Here is a 20448-nt window from a genome sequence, read left to right as displayed (position 1 = left end):
TGTTTTAATCCCCTTTGTATTTTTATTTCTTTTACCAGTGAAATCAAACCATTGCACACACCTATGAGGTTCCTTTCCTAGACAGGTCTGTATATGCTTTCAAAAATGTATTGTATGGATTATGGTCCAATATCAAAGTCTATAATCCACTTTGAATTAACTTTGGGTGGATATGAGATACGTATTTCCTTCTCTTTTTTTACATTTTATTTTCCAGTTTTCCCCACATGTTAGTTAAAGAGGACTTGCCTGCCCCACTTTATGTACCTAGCAACTTTGTCATAGATTTTTCAATAAATATATGCCTTGTATCTGTGTGCTGTCAATTCTACCCCATGGCCCTGAGAGTTTGCTTTTTTTTCAATAGATCATAATTTTGATTACTATATTGTGCAATGTTGCTTCTGACCTTATCTTTAATGTGCCCCCTTCCAATCTTGATTCTTCCAATATCTTCCTATCTTATTGGTTAACCATATAGTCTTAGCCTATCCCCACCACCACCACCTCCAGTTAACTAGTTTTCACCCATGGCCCTTTTGGGTATTTCTGGGGTCTCACTGACAACCATATATCCTATAATGAGAAAATTTACAATAGTACAATATTAAGCCAGGAAATGCAATACTTCCCTCCTTTTTTCTTAAAATTGCTTTTAGTTCTCAGGGAGTTTTATGATTCTGTATTAATTTCACTAAAAGTTTTTCTAAATTGTTGATGAATGTCATCAGAATCTTGAACAAGTGCATTGAATATGTATAATTTGGGTATTATCATTTAGGCAATGTTAATTTTTCATGCCCATAAACATGTAGTATTTTCCCATTTCCGGGGTTCCTTTCCGTTTCCTTTGTAAAATGACTGATAAAACTCATGTAGTTTTTTACATTTGTTGTGAATATTAGCTTGATTTCTAGGTTATTGTTTTTCTGCATCACTCCCAGAGGAGCTCAGGTCTTACTGCTGGCTCAGTGATTGTGAGTGATACCCAGGGGGATTGGGAAAACATGTGGGTGCTGAGGATCTAATTTGGCTTGGCTGTGTGTTAGTGAATCCATTTTGGATCTGTACTTTTGCTTGGGTAGGTTTTTTACTGATTTTTTTTTCATTTTCATTTTTGTTTGGGGTCTACACCAGCAGTGCTCAGGGCTTACTCCTGGCTCTGTACACAGAGATCACTCCTGGTGGGACTTGGAGGATTCTGGGTGATGTTGAATATTGGATCCAAGTTAGCGTCATGCAAGAAAGTACCTTACGCACTACACTATTGCATTTGTTTCTTTACTGCCCTTCTAGAAATTCTATAATTCAGTGATTTTTCTCTTCTGTTGTCAGTTAAATAGCTTACATTATTTATTTAAAAATTTTCTTTTCTAGACCTCTTTTTTATTTGTTTGTGGGCCACATCCACTGGTGCTTGGGCTTATCCTGGCTCTGCATGCAGAGAACAATCCTGGCTGGCTAAGCAGACCACATGGGGAACAAGGGATCTAACAGATCAGTCATGTGCAAGGAAGTGCCCTACCTGGTTTGCTATCTTTCTGGCCTCTATCTCTTGCTTATTGATGAGACCATGTGTACTGTCTTTTTTTAAAAAAAATTATTGAATCACTGTGAGACAGTTACAAAGCTTCCCTGTTTCAGTTTCAGTCATTCAAGGATCAACACCCATCCCTCCACCAATGCACATCTTCCACCACCAATGTCCCCAGTATCCCTACCGTCCCACCCCTCCCCCTGCCTCTATGGCAGACAGTCTCCCCTATGCTCCTTTTTAAATTCCTTGTTGTGATTCACATAAGATGTCTCCTGGTCACAAGAGCCTTAGCGTGCTCTTGGAATTCTAACATTCTAGATAAGTAGGGTGTGTAAAATCTCTGCAGCAAACTGCTCGATTCGAGATTCTTATGTGTGTCTGGATCATGGCCATTAAGAAGCTTAAGTAGCAGCCAGAGGCAGTTTGTGGGCATGACATCCAGGGTCCTATGGGGATGGGGGAAGAGAGGGACCCTCCCATCCCCTATCCCTTGACGCAAGGAGTTTGTTGTCTCTGAACCCGCTTACCTGCATTTCTCTCTGGTTCTGAAAGTTGGCAACCTCCAGGGAGGTGGGGGTTAGGAGGCAGGTGGAGGGACATTGCCTTCCGCCCCCACCAAATCTGGGCATGTCACTGAAGTTGGTCTGCTTGAATTCTGGAGGCATCTCTGCAGTGAGCTGCTCTGTTCGAGACTCTTTTGTGTCTCTGGATCATGGCCCTTGTTTCCATCTTTTCCAGAGAAATTGGCATATGCCATGCAGGGCAAGCCTGCTCTCCCACAGTGCACCACTGGCCTTAACTATAGCTTTTGTTCTCTTTCGAAATTTATGGGTCTCTGAAAATAAGGCCAATAAATGAGTCTGTATAGCTGAGCCAGCGGTGGTTTTTCTGTGTGGCTCCCACATAAGTAACTTTTGTCGGTTTACTTTCTGGGTAAACGTGGCCCCAAGTTGTTGGGGTCCAACCAAAGGCACAGCAGCACTGAAGACACCAGCAGGCTGCTGATGCACTCGCCCTGAAGGTGCAGGTTGAAATTCTGGCAGAATCATACTCCCCCCACCCACTGCCATGTGTGTCACTGATTCAATTTTGGCTTGTTCCATTCTAATGCTGAGTCCTACTATTGTATTCTTTACCTCTTCTGTTCAATTACTTATTGAACAATCTTTTGTAGGTTCATTGACACTTGTGATGCTTTAGTAGTTCAGTGGTTATAAAGAGCATTTTGTTGCTTTAGGTCATGTCAGTCAGTGTCAGAATTTATGAAGCACTTGAGAAGTGTTCTGGGCTTCTGTCTCTGTCCAAAGAATGGTGAAATTTCTTAATTTTTTTCATTATTACTAGTGCTTCATGTGAGTTTTTGGTTTAACTCTGGGTTCAAGGTGGTCTGAGCAGCGATGTACTGTTCCCACTGGTGTCTCAGGCTGCTTTGATATGTAAGGGTTAAATTGTACTTTTGCTCTGTTTCTGCTGTACCACTTGAATTAAGAAATACCTTCTCATGATGTATTGCTATAGTGACAGCAAAGTTAGAAATGTGAGCGCGAGCTAAGCAAAGGCAACCAGGAGACAGCCAGAGGCAGGAACTCTGAGTGGCTCATTCTAGGAACCTAGCAGAGAAGAATAGGTCATCAGTAATAAGTCTTGGTTCAGAATGGAGCAGAAGGATCCAAACCCACCTGTTACCCGGGTGGAGAAGTAGGCAAGGGTCACAGAAACAATTAGTCAATTAATAGATGTCTCTATGGGACCTAAAACAATATGTCCATAACAAAGATTTCGAGCAACAGGAACCACAAATAAGACCCCTCCTGCTTCAGTGTAACTTAGTGTATTCTCACAACACAACCAATTGAGAAGCCCCATTTATTTGCTCCTTTTCTTTTTCCTCCCAGTGAGTGGTTTCAGGAATGTTCCTATGTCAAGTGCTCGGTGCCCCTGTCTGGCTACACTTCCAGAAGATTGCCTGGTTGCGGTCAGTCTTGACATGAAATATTCACTCTCATTGCTTAATGTCCTAGAGTTTGTTTTGCTGTGATGGATTAATCGAACTGTTACATTTGAAGGCCCTGGTATGATACTAAGACAACTTGGAATTCCTGGCTTTGTGGCTGAAATGAAACCTGGATCCTAATAGAAGGTGTCTAAGGGTACCAGCCTTCCTTAGCAGCCCACAGACTCCAGGAGAAGTTGGCCAGGCGGGCGAGGGATCAATGAGATTCACTGACAACAGGTACCTTCCTTAACACCTTCTTACCTGGACAGACTTCCAGGAAAGCCCTTAGCTCCTCTCCCAGGCAGAGTTTGGATTCTGAGTCCTTTTCAGAATGTGGGGAGTGAGTTTCCCTTCTGGATGGAGTTGATTCTCAGGTGCCAGGACTGGTCCCAAGCGGCCCACAGAGTGCTGCCTGTTCTGAACAGTGCTTTCACAATGGTTCTCACTCAGGGGCCTGGGAGAGACTGATCACCTACCTACTCAGTGTGGGGAAGGGTTAATGAATCACCCATGTGTAGTGTTTGTCTTTTTCATTTGGGGAATTCCCAAGGATCTGGTATTCATTTTCCTGCTTACCATCTTTTTCTCTTTCCTGTTACCCCTCTTCATCTGGTGAGCTGAGACTTTCTTTTCGTATTACTCTGCATGTGGAGGAGTGAGCAACTTTTCTCTCTTAGACGGCTGGGAGGAAATATTTTGGAGTTACTCGTCTTTCTTATCTATCCTCAGAAACTCACCGTTATTTTACCAAGATTTCCATTCCCCAGGAAGCAAGGGGTTAATAGCTTCCCTGGAAGAAAGCATAAGGGGTCCTTGACAGTTTGTTTTTTAGTGGCAAGAGAAACAGAACTCCTCCTCTCTGTTGGCATCATCCAAGTTGCTTTGGTCATTTCTCTGAAACTTGTTAACTGACAGGATTCTACATGGAACACTGAGAAATTCTTTTCCTTTTTAAAAATGTTTGGGCCTGGAGCAATAGCACAGCGGGTAGGGCATTTGCGTTGTATGCAGCGAACATGGCCTACCCGGGTTCGATTCCCAGCAACCCATATGGTCCCCCGTATGGGTAATTCCTGAGTTCATGAGCCAGGAGTAATCCCTGAGCATCACCAGGTGTTACCCAAAAAGAAAAAAAAACAAAACATGATATGCCTTTGACTAATTTGTAGTTTTTAATTGTTATATAAGAAATAGGTATATGCTAGAATTTTGTAAAGCTGTATTTTATTGCTATTTAAAAGATTAGATGGGGGCCAGAGGGACAGTAGACATTAAGGTGCATGCCTTATATGTGCCCAACCCCCGTTCGATCCCTGATACCACACGGTCCCCAAAGCAAGGCTGAATTATCTCAGGTCCTCATATTGTACTACCAGCCTACTTGATACTCAGTGATATACATGAGTATATATGCATGATATACATGCTTGCAGTGTAGAGGTATGGAGTTCTATCATTGGCAATCCCACCTTCTCTCAAAAAATAATTAATTAAAAAGTTGAGGGGCCAGACGTATTTAAAAAAAAAAGTGTTAGGGCAAAAAAGCACTTGAGAAAATGCTCTACATCATTAATCATCAGGGAGATGCAGATCAAAACCACAATGAGATACCATCTCACACCTCAGAGACTGGCCCACATTCAAAAGAACAAAAGCAACCGATGCTGCAGTGGATATGGCGAAAAAGGGACACTTCTTCACTGTTGGTGGGAATGTCCACTGGTTCAGCCCTTCTGGAAAACAGTATGGACGATTCTCAAAAAATTAGAAATTGAGCTCCCATTTGACCCAGCAATACCACTCCTGGGAATATATCCCAGAGAGGCAAAAATGTATAGTCGAAGTGACATCTGCACTTGTTTGTTCATTGCAGCACTCTTTACAATAGCCAGAAACTGGAAGAAACCTGAATGCCCACGAACAGATGACTGGTTAAAGAAACTTTGGTACATCTACACAATGGAGTACTATGTAGCTCTTAGAAAAGATAAAGGTAAAGGTAAAGGCCCTCCCGTTGATCGTCGATTTGCTCGAGCGGGCCCAGTAACGTCTCCATTGGAGACTTTGTTGTTACTGTGTCTGGCATATCGAATACTCTCGGTAGCTTGCCGGGCTCTCCGAGAGGGGAAAAGATGAAGTTATGAAATTTACATACAAGTGGTACAATATGGAAAGTATCATGCTAAGCGAAATGAGTCAGAAAGAGAGGGATAGACATAGAAAGATTGCATTTATCTGGGGGATATAAAGTAACAAAGTATGAGATTAATACCCAAGAATAGCTGAGATCAGCACCAGGAGGATTACTCCATAACTTAGAGGCCAGCCGGGTATCCTAGAGGAAAGGGCAGTTCAGATAGAGAAGGAAGCACCAAATAAAGGATGTTTGGAGGATCCTCCCAGGAGGGAAGATGCTTGTCGAAAATAGACTATGGACTGAACATGTTTGCCACTCAATGCCTCTTTTGCAGACCACAACACCCAAAAGGAGAGAGAGAACACAGGGGATTGCCCTGCCACAGAGACAGGGGGGATGGGGGGATGGGGGTGGGAGGGATATTTTCCATGGTGGTGGAAAATGGGCACTGGTGGAGGGATGGGTATCTGATCATTGTATAATTGAAACCCAAGCACAAAAAATTGTAAATCTACAACTGTAAAAAAAATAAAATAAAATAATATACAAAAAAAGTTGAGGGGCCAGACATATTTAAAAAAAAGTGTTAGGGCACTTGCCTTGAACACAACCAACCCCAGTTTGATCCCTAGCACCATATATGGAAGCACAACATTGTGCACACTGCTAGGAGTGATCCCTTGAGGAAAGTACCTAGAGTTGGGATAGAGAAGGATCCACTATGACAGCAATAGTTTTAAATGATTACTCGGATAAGAACTGAGTGCTAAAAGTAGGAAAAGGAACAAATTCGATAACCTCTCAATATGTATACTGCAAACCACAATGTGTGTGTGTGTGTGTGAGAGAGAGAGAGAGAGAGAGAAAGAGAGAGAGTAAAACTGTCTACAATAGAGGTAGGCTGGTAGTTGGTGGCGGTAGGAAGAAACTGGGGGACACTGGTGGAGGAAATGTGCACTGGTGGAGGAATGGGGTTCAGAACATTGTATGACTGAAATTGGATCATGAACCGCTTTATAACAGTGTATCTCATGGTGATTTAATTTAAAATTCATAGTGGAAAACCTTAATCAATACTGGATATGATCACCAAACCCAAATACCACCCCAACCACTGTCAAAAAAATGTTGACTAACAGGTTAAATACAAAAATGAGTTCTTGCGTTGGAGAAATGGATCTAGTAGTAGAGAACTTGCCTTGCACGTGGTAGGCCTAGGCTCATTCCAACACCTCCTGACACCACACACTGCAGGGCCAACAGGTGTCTCCAGCACAGGGCTTGAGTACCACTAGGTACCTGGGCAATGCCAGGGACAGTCCCCATAAAGAAACTGGTTATCACCAGCCCTACCTATATCTTTCACAAAGTTATTTTGCCTTTTGTAGATTAATTTCCTTGTGCATTTAAATTAAAGCATTTATTCTATCTAAAGGAACTAGAGAAATAAGGAAACTGGGGCAACGTTCATAACAAAAGGAAAACAAACTACAAATGAATACTAGCAAATCACCAATGGCCACAAAACCTGCATGTAAATAGAGGTCTCAATAAAGGAGAATCCAAAGAGAATAAAAGGCTGCATCTGATAGGGTCTGCCACCCCTTTCAAAAAAGAAACTTTAATGAAAAATACAACCAGCAAATTAGAGAATAGTTATTGGCACTGGAACAAGTGTACCCATCTCATGATGACATAAGAAATAGGCAGGATTAGAAAGACTCGAAAGAGTTGGTCTAGTCTAGCTCATGAAGAGTCAAAAGTGACCTACCAAAGATCCCTTCCCAGACCAGAGCCCACATGCAAAGTAAAAGTGCTAAGGATAAAAAAAAATTGAATAGCATGGGGGAAATAAAGACAAAGAGAAGGCCCACAACAAACTATATGAAGAAAAAGAATGAGAGCATTTCAGAAAGCATCATTTCTAATACTCAAAATACCCACTGAACTGGGAAGCCTACCTAAACCTCGCCCCATTCTCAAAATTTAGTACAAGTCATCTCCCATAAATATAAAGAAGGAACATCAGGGAGATGGCTAAGAGGACTGTTGTGCATGTTTTACATATGTGAACCCTCAGTTCTGTCCTTAGCAACACATGATTCCACAAGCACTGCTGGGAGTTACCCAAACACTGAGCCAAGTAGCATCAGTTATCGTCACAATAAATAAAGAAGTCAGAGATTTACATTTGATGGGATGTAAGGTAGAAGGCAACTGATCTGTGTATATATATATATATATATATATATATATATATATATATATACAAGGCTCAACCTGTAACAACATGTTAGTGATTTCCTACACGGGGCTTAATGGCTGCTGGTGAGATACAACAAATTTCACACACTTTCCTCTAAGGAAGTCTTTTTGGATAATTTTAAGTCTATTATATATAATAAGCAATACAAAATCAATTATTTAGCCTCTGCCTTTGGGGCAGGCTTGGGTAGGGGTAGGAAAGTTCGAAATAATGATGCTGGGAAGGTATAATTGTGGTGGGATTGGTGTTGAAATAGTGAATGTATGTAATAAAGTATTGTGAACAACTTTATAAATATAAAAATTTTTAAAAATAATTGAGCAAGAACTGTGGGAACATATTTTAATCAGTGTTAAAGATGATATTGCTAATTATTTTGCAAAGTACCTGAAAGTGCAATATATGAAGATGATTTTATTATGTGTCAGCTTTGTTACCATGTCCCAAACTAGTCTTAGTTTTTTATTTTGTTTTCTTTTGTGGTTTTTTAAAATGTGCTTTTGGTTTTGTTTTTCTGAGCTTTTTGGATCACCTGGCATTGCTCAGGGTTACTCCTGACTCTGCACTCAGGAATTACTGCTGGCATTGCTCAGGGGACCACATGGGGTGCCAAAGATTCAACCTGGGGCACCCACATGCAAGGCAAATGTCCTGCTGCTGTACTATAGCTCTGGTCCCAAAGTCTTGCTTGTTTATAATCATCTAAGTGAATGATTTATTAAACCCTTTAATATTTTTCTTCTTAGAAATTAAATTTTGAAGGCTGGAGAGTGTATCCCAGTTAATTTGCAGTACAGAGCAGACTTTCTGCCTCGTTTACTCTGTATCATAAGATATTTAATTGTAAGTAAAATCGATGATCCTTTGCAAAATTTATTGTACCTGTGTTTCAGATTTAAGATTTCTCACATTGGAAACCTGGTTTTGTCTCTTTTGCTTTACCACAATGTTGTCTTGTCTGCGCAAGTGTTAGAAATTGAGAAAAGGTGGTTTTTAAATCAGGTTTCTAAATACCTTTACTATTTTACTATTAGAACTATGTTGCAAATATATGGTAAATGGCATGAGAGACCTTAAAGTGCCTGGTCATAACATGACCAGGTTTTCATGTTATTTCATAACAGCATTGCATGCGCTCATGTGGAAGGAGTTGCACTGCATGAGTAGAAGGGGACACAACATTGTCCTGTGGCAAGCATTCTGCTACCCTGTCTTCGACATTAGATGACCTACTCACCCACAAGAAATAAATTTTTTTCTACAAAGTTCTAGTGTAGAACATCTATGTAGTGTAGAGCACAAGAAACCTTAGCAACGGCAAGTATTTTTACAGAGCCAAAAGAGATTCTTACAAATATCTGCAAAGATCATTCTTATGGTACTTGTAGTTTTATACTTGATAAAACAGTTTAAACAGATAAAAAATTAAAAAACTAAAGCAGAGCTTTTTATGTTAGAAATACAATGGTACATAATTTAGCCCTTGCTAAGTGTGTTCAGTAAGAAAGAGGAGATATTTTTTATTTTATATGTTTGTTCACAATATTTGATTACATTTAATATTCAAACTGGTAAACTCCAGGTGGCATACCGAATATGCCAAATACCAGTAAGAATGATGGGCCTCGTTCCCCTAAACCTGATAGGGCCTTGAATGTGGCACTTTTTCGAATCTCAGGGCTAGGACAAAGGAGAAGTTATTGGTGCCTGCTCGAGGCAATCTATGAACAACAGGATGATTGTGATCATGAATATTCAAACACCCATCCCACCACCATTACATCTTACCACCACCAAATTCAGGATATTTCCATTCCATGCCCCAATCCCTGTCCCAAACACAACAGAAATAATATATTTCATATTGTCTGTTACGTAGTACTGCTGAAAATGCTTACAAACATTATTCATATAGGAAATTGTGAAGAAATATATATATGCATATATATTTCCCTCGATGATTTGTTGCTACTATCTGAACCCCATCAAATGTGGTGTGGTAATTATGGAGACTGGGCAGGGGGTGTTTTATGCTGTTTCCAGGAATATGTTCAGTCATGTGTGAGACTCAGCTTGAGCACGTGGGGAATGACCCCACAGCGTCGTGGCAGTAGGGTGGTAGGGTTGTGGAGATTTTGGCTGTCAGAGCTGGGTCTTTTGGGGCGGGGAGGGCTCTCACCTGCCCCCCTCTGAAGTGCTCTGTGTGAAACAGCCTGGTGCGGAGTCCAGTGGCATGGTTATGGGGGTCTCAAGTTATGCTCTTTTCGGGAGAAGCAGCCTTTCGATCTGGCAGTGGCTGATGAAAGTGGAGATATTTTTCTTCCCAAGTGACTCAATTATTTTTATACCCAGATAACTAATAGTTGATTCTCCCTCTACTACTGCTTCATTGTCTGTCATGAGAACTCTTGTCTTCTGAACACTTGTCTGCCGAAGTAATACAATTTGTCAAGAGCACAATCATGGAACAGATTCTGACCCAAAGGAAACAAGTGACAAGACTTTAAGGGACAGGAAAAACTTAAGTTAAACTGTCCTGAAGGTCTCTTGTATTGTTGGGATCGGGGAGTTCCCTAGCCCTGGGAGGCGCAGAGAGACCAGCTAGACACAATTCCTGCAGGAGTAAAAACGGGGTTTATTTAGACCAGCATGCTGGGGCTCCGCAGCATACCCCAAAAATGGGCAGTGGTTGAGAGCCCCGAACTTCTTTAAAGGGAATCTTATATAGGCCTTCACTGGCCATTACAGCAAAGCCCGCGCATTTCATAGCCAATAGATTTGTAACAACATATACTTTCTTAACCAATCCATTTTAAAAGTACCTCACTCCTTAGCCTATAGATTCAAAGATCAGCATTTACGTACATCGTACATCGATTGTCAGCACAAGCAAGGTTATAGCTGGAATCATTAAGCCTTAGGTAATCTCCCTTGACCATCCTCATTTTGAGTTACCCAAGTCTGCAGGGTGCTTTAGTGAGACAATACATTCCAGGAAAGGGCAATTTCCCCCAACCACCAGCATCCTGAGTTATCCTTTACCCAAATCTGCAGGGTGCTTTACTGAGACAATACATTTCAGGGACAGTAAATCACTTTCCAAGTCCCCTCTCCCCCAGGTGCAAAGCAGCCAAGCAGTTTTACAGAAAGCAATGTTGCAAGTTAGCTAAAGTACACAAAAATTTGATGCCCTAATATGGATTCTTTCATTCCCCACTTCTTTTCATGAGCATCTCTAATCCTAGAGATCGTGGCGGGGTCGGGGCCTAATTCGAGGACCCATGGTTAAGAGTAGCTTTCCTCAGTGGGTAGAGTCCGGTATTGTTGCCCAGAATTAGGAGGATCTTCAAGACTCAAACCAATTCTCCCAGGCTTCTCCGACGTCATTCAAGGCCTTCCCGTAGTTTGGCTATAGAGTCTCTGACAACCTCAGTGTGGTCTGCGTAGAAACAGCATCCCTCCACCAGATCAGAGCAAAGCCCTCTGTTCTTGAGGAACAACAGGTCGAAGGTCGAGTCCTCTCAGGTTTTGGGAGACTCTCTCGAACAGGGATGTGAGAGATTTCTTGATGAGGTCTTAAAAAGAGTTAAAGCAACAGAAACCAAAGCAACATAATGCCATACCCATCTCTATCATTAAAACAATGAAAAGGATTAATTCGACAAACAGGTTTGGTTGATAATATAACTTCCTGTGTTCAGATTTTTCTAATGGTCACAGAAACACCAAGCCATTCTCTGGCTTTCTCAGTACAGATTGGAAAAGCTTCTGCCCATATACTGAAGCTATAAATGAGAACCAACAGATATTTATACCTTGAACATATGAACATTTGATCATTTGTATAAGGTCAAGCTGCCGATTCACCTCTAAGTTCCTTGATGCTGAACAGGTGTTAGGAAAGGAGGCTCAGGATTTCCACTAGGTTCATTAATGGCACAGAAAGCACAGTTCTGAATTACTTCTGTCTTACTTGCTGTTCAGTTCCTCCCCATGGAAGATGGTTCTCACTAGTGTTAAAACATAACCCTTTAATAATATTCCATTGCATTGGTCCAGGAGTTGTTAATCCCATGATGCAACAGAAATTAAGAGCTGATAATATTCTTGTTCTCTCCACATGACTGTTCACAGAAAATGAGATGCAATAAAGTATAGAAAGAAAATTCACAGTATTTTAGAACTAGATATTAATCTACTCTAATTTAACCAGTTTAGATGCCTTTCTCGACACTTTGGCCAATTCAGACCGGGGGAAAGCAATTCTGCACTTTGAGATGAGCTTCACCCTAGTAAAGCTCTGGCTTTCAATGCTCGTATCAGACTAGTGACAGCATATATAATATTGAGTTCCCTTTACAGATTAGGCTGTTTTACCTACAGACAGTAAACTAAGTTTTATCTAAATTTCCCCAAAGGGGGTACCTTTTAGATCAAGATTAGAATACATTTATTCAATCACCTCTGTAGAATTAGAATCTGATTCTTACAAAAAGCAAGTTACAGAAACATGGTTTTCTCTCCACCTTCATTTTAAAAGGTTGCAAGATAGTTTAACAAACCTGGCTTGTTCTTTTGCATAAACACAGTAAGATTAGAGAACTCTCCATTTGGGATACCCAATTATTTACTGAGAAGTCCTGGGGATCAGCTAAAGACAGGAGACACAACAATAGTGGCATTAATCTTCATTAATCTTATCTGGCACGTCAGAGCTACCCAGGCCTGGCCAGAAGATGTCTTGCGATGTCTCGAGCCTTCGGGTTGTGGCTTTGGTTCTCGTTTTCCACAGAGATGTCCTGGCAGAAAGGAATCCATCCCATCCCTTCTTCAGGGCTGGGAGAAATCCTGGTTTCTAGGTTTCTCCTTGACGCTGAGAGTAGGCCCAGACTGAATTAGTCATTGCAGAGTCCTAGATTCCTCATTCTCCATAGCAGTGATGGTTTCCAGTCTTTTCTCGAGCCAGCCTGCCTCTAGGGTCGCCCTGAGGTTTGTAGGGTTCTTGAAACAGTACCTGTTAAATCCCTGCTCCTGTCATTTAGACAGATCCCCTGGCTGTTTCCCTGGAAGAGGGCTTTGGGGTCCCATGGCTGGTTTTTCCTGTCTGCATGAGGGGTAGACCCTATTACAGAGAGGAAAGACTTATCTGGAGTTATGCAAACCAACATAGTGCCATGAAACATCAAAAAACATACTGAAGGTACAAAAGAAGAGAAAAGCAAGTATTTCACTTTACTCACAGAGATGTAATACACCTGTTTGCTGTGGGTCCTAGTCAGAGAAGCTAAAATCTGTAGAGATAAAGCATACCGTTTAACATGTTTTTAATCCCATGTCAAAACCCTTGATTTCCTGCAACTTTTGAAAAATTCAATGATCTTAAGAGCATTGTAACAGGAGTCCAGATAATCCATCAATCAGCTTTTCCATAGATCTTACCACAAAGATGCTAGAAGAATTCTGCATGTGATTTAAAGCATTTCTTATAACAGTTTGACCAGTTCCTTTTCTTTAGAACAACCTCAAACCTTCTACACATTCCTTTACATACATTCTGTAACTTTCATTCATTTAAAAATAAACTTCACTTTAACAGAACTCCTTTCCTTTTTTTTCCCTCTGATATTTCCATCCATTATCTTTCTGACTTATGACATACATCCATATTAGTGCAACATGATCTCCCAAGTTTAGACACAGCTTCCAATAATCTCACTTAACATGACAAAACTGTACTCTGCAGTACCATTCCAAAAGCATCAGTTCTATACTTAAAAGGCTTTAGAGATGCTCACAACTAAAGTTCTTACAACATATATTTAATGGGCAAAAGTTTACTTTACATTAGAAATTAACCAAGAGACATCTTAGAATTCTGATTTCTAGGAAAACACAGATATAAAGATTAAAACACTCATAGATTACCATGAAACAAAGGATTTCACACTTGAGGACAAAGCTCTCTGAAGGTCAGGACTAGGTTGATACCTGGAGACAAAGCTTGGCATAAAATAAAATTATCAAAATAATAGCATATACTTTCAAGCACTAGACAAGCAATGCTATGGCTTCTAATTGTCAGGCTGACATCTGAGACTAATTCAATACAACTTATTGCTAAGTAGCCCTAGAAATTTTAGTTACCAAGAGTCTCAGAGATCAAATAAAACCACTGGTAGGATAAGTTTTGCAACCAACTTTATAACTCTAGGAACTCATATTTTAAAATAAACATGAACCTGTTTTTATGTACCACATTATTTCAACTCACAAGATATTCTAGGTCAAATATTCTAATCCAATGCAGATACAAATATGTACATTAACATAACAGCATAAGACTTATAAACAATCAATTTTTATAAAACATGATAAAACCTTCTTTGGCTTAATTTCAATAGTTCTTGTACCTTAATTATTTAAAATCATGAGCTTTCTACACCAGATACTTTTTAACAATTCCACAAAAATACAAACATGCTTTCAGATACAGAAAAAGCCCTTTGGATTTTTTTTTAACCAAACTTTGATATCAGCATAAGAAAATATTTGAATTGTTGTGTGAGCACAAAAAGGATGGCAACAATCTATCTTTCCCACCGCCCGCGTTCTGTAGTTTCCCCCACTCCAGGGAGGTAGATGGAGATGGGCAGGAAAAGGAAGGAAACCTTATGGCCAGGCTGCTTGATCTTAGTTGCAGTTTATTCCAATCCTCTCTCCACTCTCGTACCAAAGACTAGCCTGCCTAGAGCTGGGAATCTGCAACCCAAAGATCAGGCCTGGCTAGCACCTGAGATCTCCGTATCTGAGACCTGCTAGGTTCTGTGAGAAAAGGGAAACTGCCTCTTACAAATTTTTCATAAAAGTTAGCTGAGGCTTGTAAGACAAGTTCTTGCTTTCTCTGAACTCTTATTTCACTTTAGTTTCAGGCTCTAGTTCCATAGCTCTTCTAGACAGTATAAGATTCTTAAGTTCAAAAAGGATTTCAACTGTTAATAATATAATCATCAATGTTCTTCTAACAAGAAATTTAGATTGAGAATTCTGCTTTCTCTGTAGGCTCAACCTTCTGATAAGGATTAACCCTTGTCTAACAGGTTCCTAAAACAACTGCATTTCTTAAATCACTGGGTTACATGTCACTAACTTCTCTAAAATTTCTACTTCTGATTTCAGCCTGGTTCCAACACTCAAGTGTTCCACACAGACACACAGACAGACAGACAGTCAGACACAGACAGACGGACACAGACAGACAGACAGTGAACTGACGAAAACACCACACGTACATGTGCACATATCTGTAGTTGATCGAGCAATCTGACCCTTCAAAAAAAATGGCAGGGAGAAACTGATGGACTGAGAAAGGAAGGGACAGTTCCCAGGGCGGCTGATTGGGAACTCTGCTCCTCATTTCCCAGCCTAACTAGTCAGTCTCCCACTTGTTAAAAATGGGTCAAGAAAGCGCTTTTGTTGATATAAGCCGGCAAAATAAACTATGACGAAGATGTTACCATATTTTCGCCAAGGCTAATTCTGAGGCAGGGAGCTAGTACCTTCCTATCAGACATGGGGATAGGCTTCTTTGTTTCTGATGTCAAACAGTTAATCATAAGATCTTGCATTTTCCTGCCTCCTCTGCTTTGATACTCTCCTATTTCTTTTGTTACCTGAAAGATCTGACTGCAAAATGATCTGGTAATGCAAACTGCCATTCACTGGCTATCTTTCCCCACTATACTCAGGCCACATGGTGTTACAGAGGTCAATAAGATCTCCTTATCTAAAACTACCTAGTTGGAAGCTCCTCAGATGCTTTCCTAATTGCAAGCAATAATCTATGAAAAAGATGGTTCCTTGGCAAAACTTTTCTCCAGGTCTATCACTTTTGCCTCTCCTAAGGGGACTCTAACCTCCTTAAATTGGCCTTTATTCAGAGGCTCATCTCCACCTGGGTGGGCCTGGCTTTGGGCAGACCCACAGCTGTGTGCCTGAGCCAAACTTAGTGCTGTGGTCTTAAAAACTCTGCTCCTTAAAAAAACAGTTCTGCCTTCTCTCAGCTTGCTACATCTTCCCTGCTTTTTGCTGGCTTGCTGCTTTTCTTAGGCTTCTTACCTGCCTTTTACCCCCCTTTTTTTTTTCTTTCTGCCTTACATCTGGACTGCCTTCATTCGCATTTGAATTGACCTCTAGCTGAGACTGGGTGGGGAAAAGGATTTTCTGCCTGTAAATTGATCTGCCTTAGTTTCCCAGAATCTTCTCACTAGTGGGCTTTCCTCCCATCCCCCCCATAGTGGATGGTGTCCCCCCCATAGTGGATGGTGACGCAAGACAGACAAAGGAGGGGTGCCTCTTTGCAGAGACCATTCAGATGCTTGCCTGGCGGAGAACTTAGCCTTAGTGGTTCAGCATTGTGACGCCCGATAGGAGGACCTATCAAGGTGCTCATACACACAAGCATTCACACAGAGGTTATCACATCCCTCCCCCAGTCCCCCTAGAGATTTCCAAGGGAGCATACCTTCACAGCAGATCTTCCACAGATTACCTCCTTTATCTGAGCCACAAGGTTTGGAGAGAAGGAACCTCGTGGGGGCCAATCCACACCGAAGGAAGGTCATTCTGATGAACAATAAGTGTCAAATTTACCTTTCTTGATCATCAAGCCCAGATCCTGAGCTTTCCTGTGGATCTCAGAGAAGTGATCAATTCTGACCCGTATTAAACAATCTTAATAAACAGAATTAGGAGAAAGATAATAAATACACACACTATGGATACACGCACAGATCACACTTAGGCACTCGCTCGGACCGGTCCACTCTTTCACACGGGTGTGCACCACACTCACCAGTCACCCTGGGACTCCCAAATATGCCCAAAGGGCATGCACATGATTTTTCACCTCCAGAGGGCTTAGTTCTTCCAAGTGAAGAGATCAGAAGTAGGGAAAGGCCAGTGCTGGCCCGGGAGTGGCAATAGAGAGTTCGGGGTTCAGGGGCACAGGAGGAGCAGAGTAAGTGGGGTCCCCTTCTCCCCCCCGGCCTGGCACTCCTGCCTAAGGCTCCTGGTCCGGGTACCCCCGGGGAGCAGGCTGGTAGATAACTCCCTTGACCTGGAAGATAAGCAGCGAGTGGAACGATCCCTTGGGGGACCAACCAATCTGGAATGTCGGCCATCCTGCAGAGCAAAAGGTCTGCCATTTAGGCTTTTTAACAATCAGAAAAAGATTCTGAGCACGAGAGCAGACCTCTGACCAATGGGAGAGAGTGTGAGTGAGAGGAGTGGACGGAGATTGTCCCATGGTTCCAAAGACGGTGTCTCGGTAGAGAAAAAGGATGAGCGTGATCCAACCTACAAAAAAGAATGATGCAAGCGCAAGGCCTTTTGGAGAGGAAAGAATAGAGAAGTAATAGAGCGGCCGATGATTCCTGACACACCAGATGTAGCCTCTCCGAGGCTACCACAAAAGAGGCCTCCAGGCGTCCCTGGCCCTCATCCACCTCCGGGGCGTCCCCCAGGGCTGCGGCCCGTGTCTATTCCCGACACGTCTGTCAGACACAAGGCTCACACACACACCAGTGTGCTGCACACCACTGTCACTGTGCTGCACACCACTGTGCTTGTGTCACCGATCGGTAACTACAGTAAAACGGTACCAAAGAAACAAAGAGAGAGAAAGAGGCGCCTTAACTTACCCCGCGGCTCAATCCGGCGTCCCTGGGGCAGGGTCCTCGGTGATCTCGGTGGGACCTCCAAATGTTGGGATCGGAGTTCCCTAGCCCTGGGAGGCGCGGAGAGACCAGATAGACACAATTCCTGCAGGAGTAAAAACGGGGTTTATTTAGACCAGCATGCTGGGGCTCCACAGCATACCCCAAAAACGGGCAGTGGCTGAGAGCCCCGAACTTCTTCAAAGGGGATCTTATATAGGCCTTCACTGGCCGTTACAGCAAAGCCCGCGCATTTCATAGCCAATAGATTTGTAACAACATATCCTTTCTTAACCAATCCATTTAAAAGTACCTCACTCCTTAGCCTATAGATTCAAAGATCAGCATTTACGTACATCGATTGTCAGCACAAGTTAGGTTATAGCTGGAATCATTAAGCCTTAGGTAATCTCCCTTGACCATCCTCCTTTTGAGTTACCCAAGTCTGCAGGGTGCTTTAGTGAGACAATACATTCCAGGAAAGGGCAATTTCCCCCAACCACCAGCATCCTGAGTTATCCTTTACCCAAATCTGCAGGGTGCTTTACTGAGACAATACATTTCAGGGACAGTAAATACACCTGAATCCTGTCACACTTGGTTTAGAAAAGAAGTTATGCCCTGTTCACTTTCCAAGTCCCCTCTCCCCCAGGTGCAAAGCAGCCAAGCAGTTTTACAGAAAACAATGTTGCAAGTTAGCTAAAGTACACAAAAATTTGATGCCCTAATATGGATTCTTTCAGCAAGTTAGCTAAAGTACACAAAAATTTGATGCCCTAATATGGATTCTTTCAACAGAAGCTAGGTTGCACATCTATGACTGCCAGTGAACCTGAACAGAGAATGGCTGCATTCCCCTGCTGAAGAGCTCCTGACAGAAGTTGTGATGCTCCTGTTCCAGTGCTCCCTGCCTGATCCAGTGCTTCCTGAAGTTTGCAGGACTCTAACAGTTGTTTCTCTGGGACTCATTGCTGGAACTCATTGCTGTGACTACTACTGCTGCTGTTGTAGAAACAACTTTTCAAATTGTGATCTGGACACCTCATTTCTTCAAAAAGCAGCTGAATGACTCTGATCACCCTTGAACAGTGCAGGACTATTGGACACTTTACAACAAGCACTGCTCAGGGTTCAGGGGTGGATTGAAGTTTTAGTACTACTACAAATGAGACTGTTTTGTGATTGGAATTGTTACTCTCTCTATTTCAAAATTTTGTGTTTTTGTAAACAGAAAAGGGTGAGATGTTGGAGTACACGGAGCTTAGGTTTATCAGAGTGTACCCATCACAGTGCTCCCGAGTCACTCCCATTACTTTGTCAGTCTGTAACCACTTCTATGCTCTCTTACCCAACCAATTTGTAAGGTCTCATCCTTCTTAGACACCGAAGCTGTACTGTAAGTTAATAACGCCTTTCTCCTCTCCTTATGTCTTTGGAGCAGTTTACTTGAATGCAATGTCCTTTTGTGTAGATACAGGAAGACAATTAATTAATATGCTCGGTAACTTAGGAATTGATTGGCTTTGAATATTATTCACTCCTGGGCATCTGCCTTCTCAACTTAAGCCTCAGTTGCCCTCACTTCCTAGCACCCCAAGGGCGGGGTCCCGACGTGGGACTGGATGGAACAGGGCAAGCCGGTAAGTTATGTGCTACCCTGGCATCGCGATGGGCCAGGCCAAGATGACACGGTTCTTAACTATAAGTTAAGAGTTTGATCATAGACAAATGCTGTCACGATCCAAAAGTAACAACGAGACTAGGACCCTGCCGCTAGGAATAGGAAAGCTATCTGGCCTGAGCACTGCAGTCTGAGATCGAGATGGCCCTAGGAGAGCAATTCTATAAGCTCAAAGTATTTCTTACTGTGTCCATACCAAATGATTAATATTATGTATGCTTATGTTGGTTGGACAAGGAGAGAAGAAACATGTCCTAGAAGCAGTTTTCCTACGTGTCCTGGCTAGCTTGGATGAGACTGAACCTTTCCCCCTCCAAAGTGCCTTCAGTAAATGATTTCAGTATATTGAGGCAGTTTCTCTTATCTCACAGGAGCCTAGCTGGTTTTAGGTAAGCAAATCTCAGGTGCTAAGCCAGGCCTGATCTTGGGTATGTAGATACCTGGCTCAGGACAGGCTGATATTTGAGATGTAGGCTCCAAGCTCTAGCAGACTCCTCTTTGATGTGTTAATCCAAATAGTTTGTAAAGGTGAGGCCAAGATTACTGGCCTTGCAGATGTAAAGAAACAATGTGGATGTAAAGAAACAATGTATGTTTGCTGCCTCAATGTTCTTTCTATAACTCTTTTTGATGACATCACTATATTGGCCCTTTAGAGGTACCATGATGTATATAAGGGAGATTTCGGGGGCTCTCTCAGGGTGCATGTCTTGAGGACTCCTGAAGCCTCCATGACATACATCTCTTCCATGTAATAAACTGCTGCTAAGACCAACCAGCCTGGCCCCCATTTCCTTTCTTCGCCTGACCATCGCCATCGACCTCCGTGGAGTGGGGAAATGGCCTGACCGCCGGCCTTTTTATTTTTGTGTGCTTACACACACTCCCACCCTCATCCCTTCACTGCACTACAAAAAACAAAACAAACAAAAACTTAGACTGGAAATGTGGCTTATTTCAGTAGTAGAATAGAGTACAAAAGACTAATTTGTTTTCATTTTTTTATAATTTTATTTATTGAATCACTGTGAAAGAAGTTACAAAGCTATCGGGTAAAAGTCTTGATCATACAATGATGAAACACTCGTCCCTTCACCAGTGCCCATTCTCCGCCACCA

This window comes from Sorex fumeus, unplaced genomic scaffold, assembly GCF_029834395.1.
Source record: "Sorex fumeus unplaced genomic scaffold, SorFum_2.1 ptg000046l, whole genome shotgun sequence".
In the NCBI taxonomy this organism is placed as follows: Eukaryota; Metazoa; Chordata; class Mammalia; order Eulipotyphla; family Soricidae; genus Sorex; species Sorex fumeus.
The sequence above is the reverse complement of the archived record's forward strand: the minus strand, read 5'-3'. Positions refer to the sequence as shown.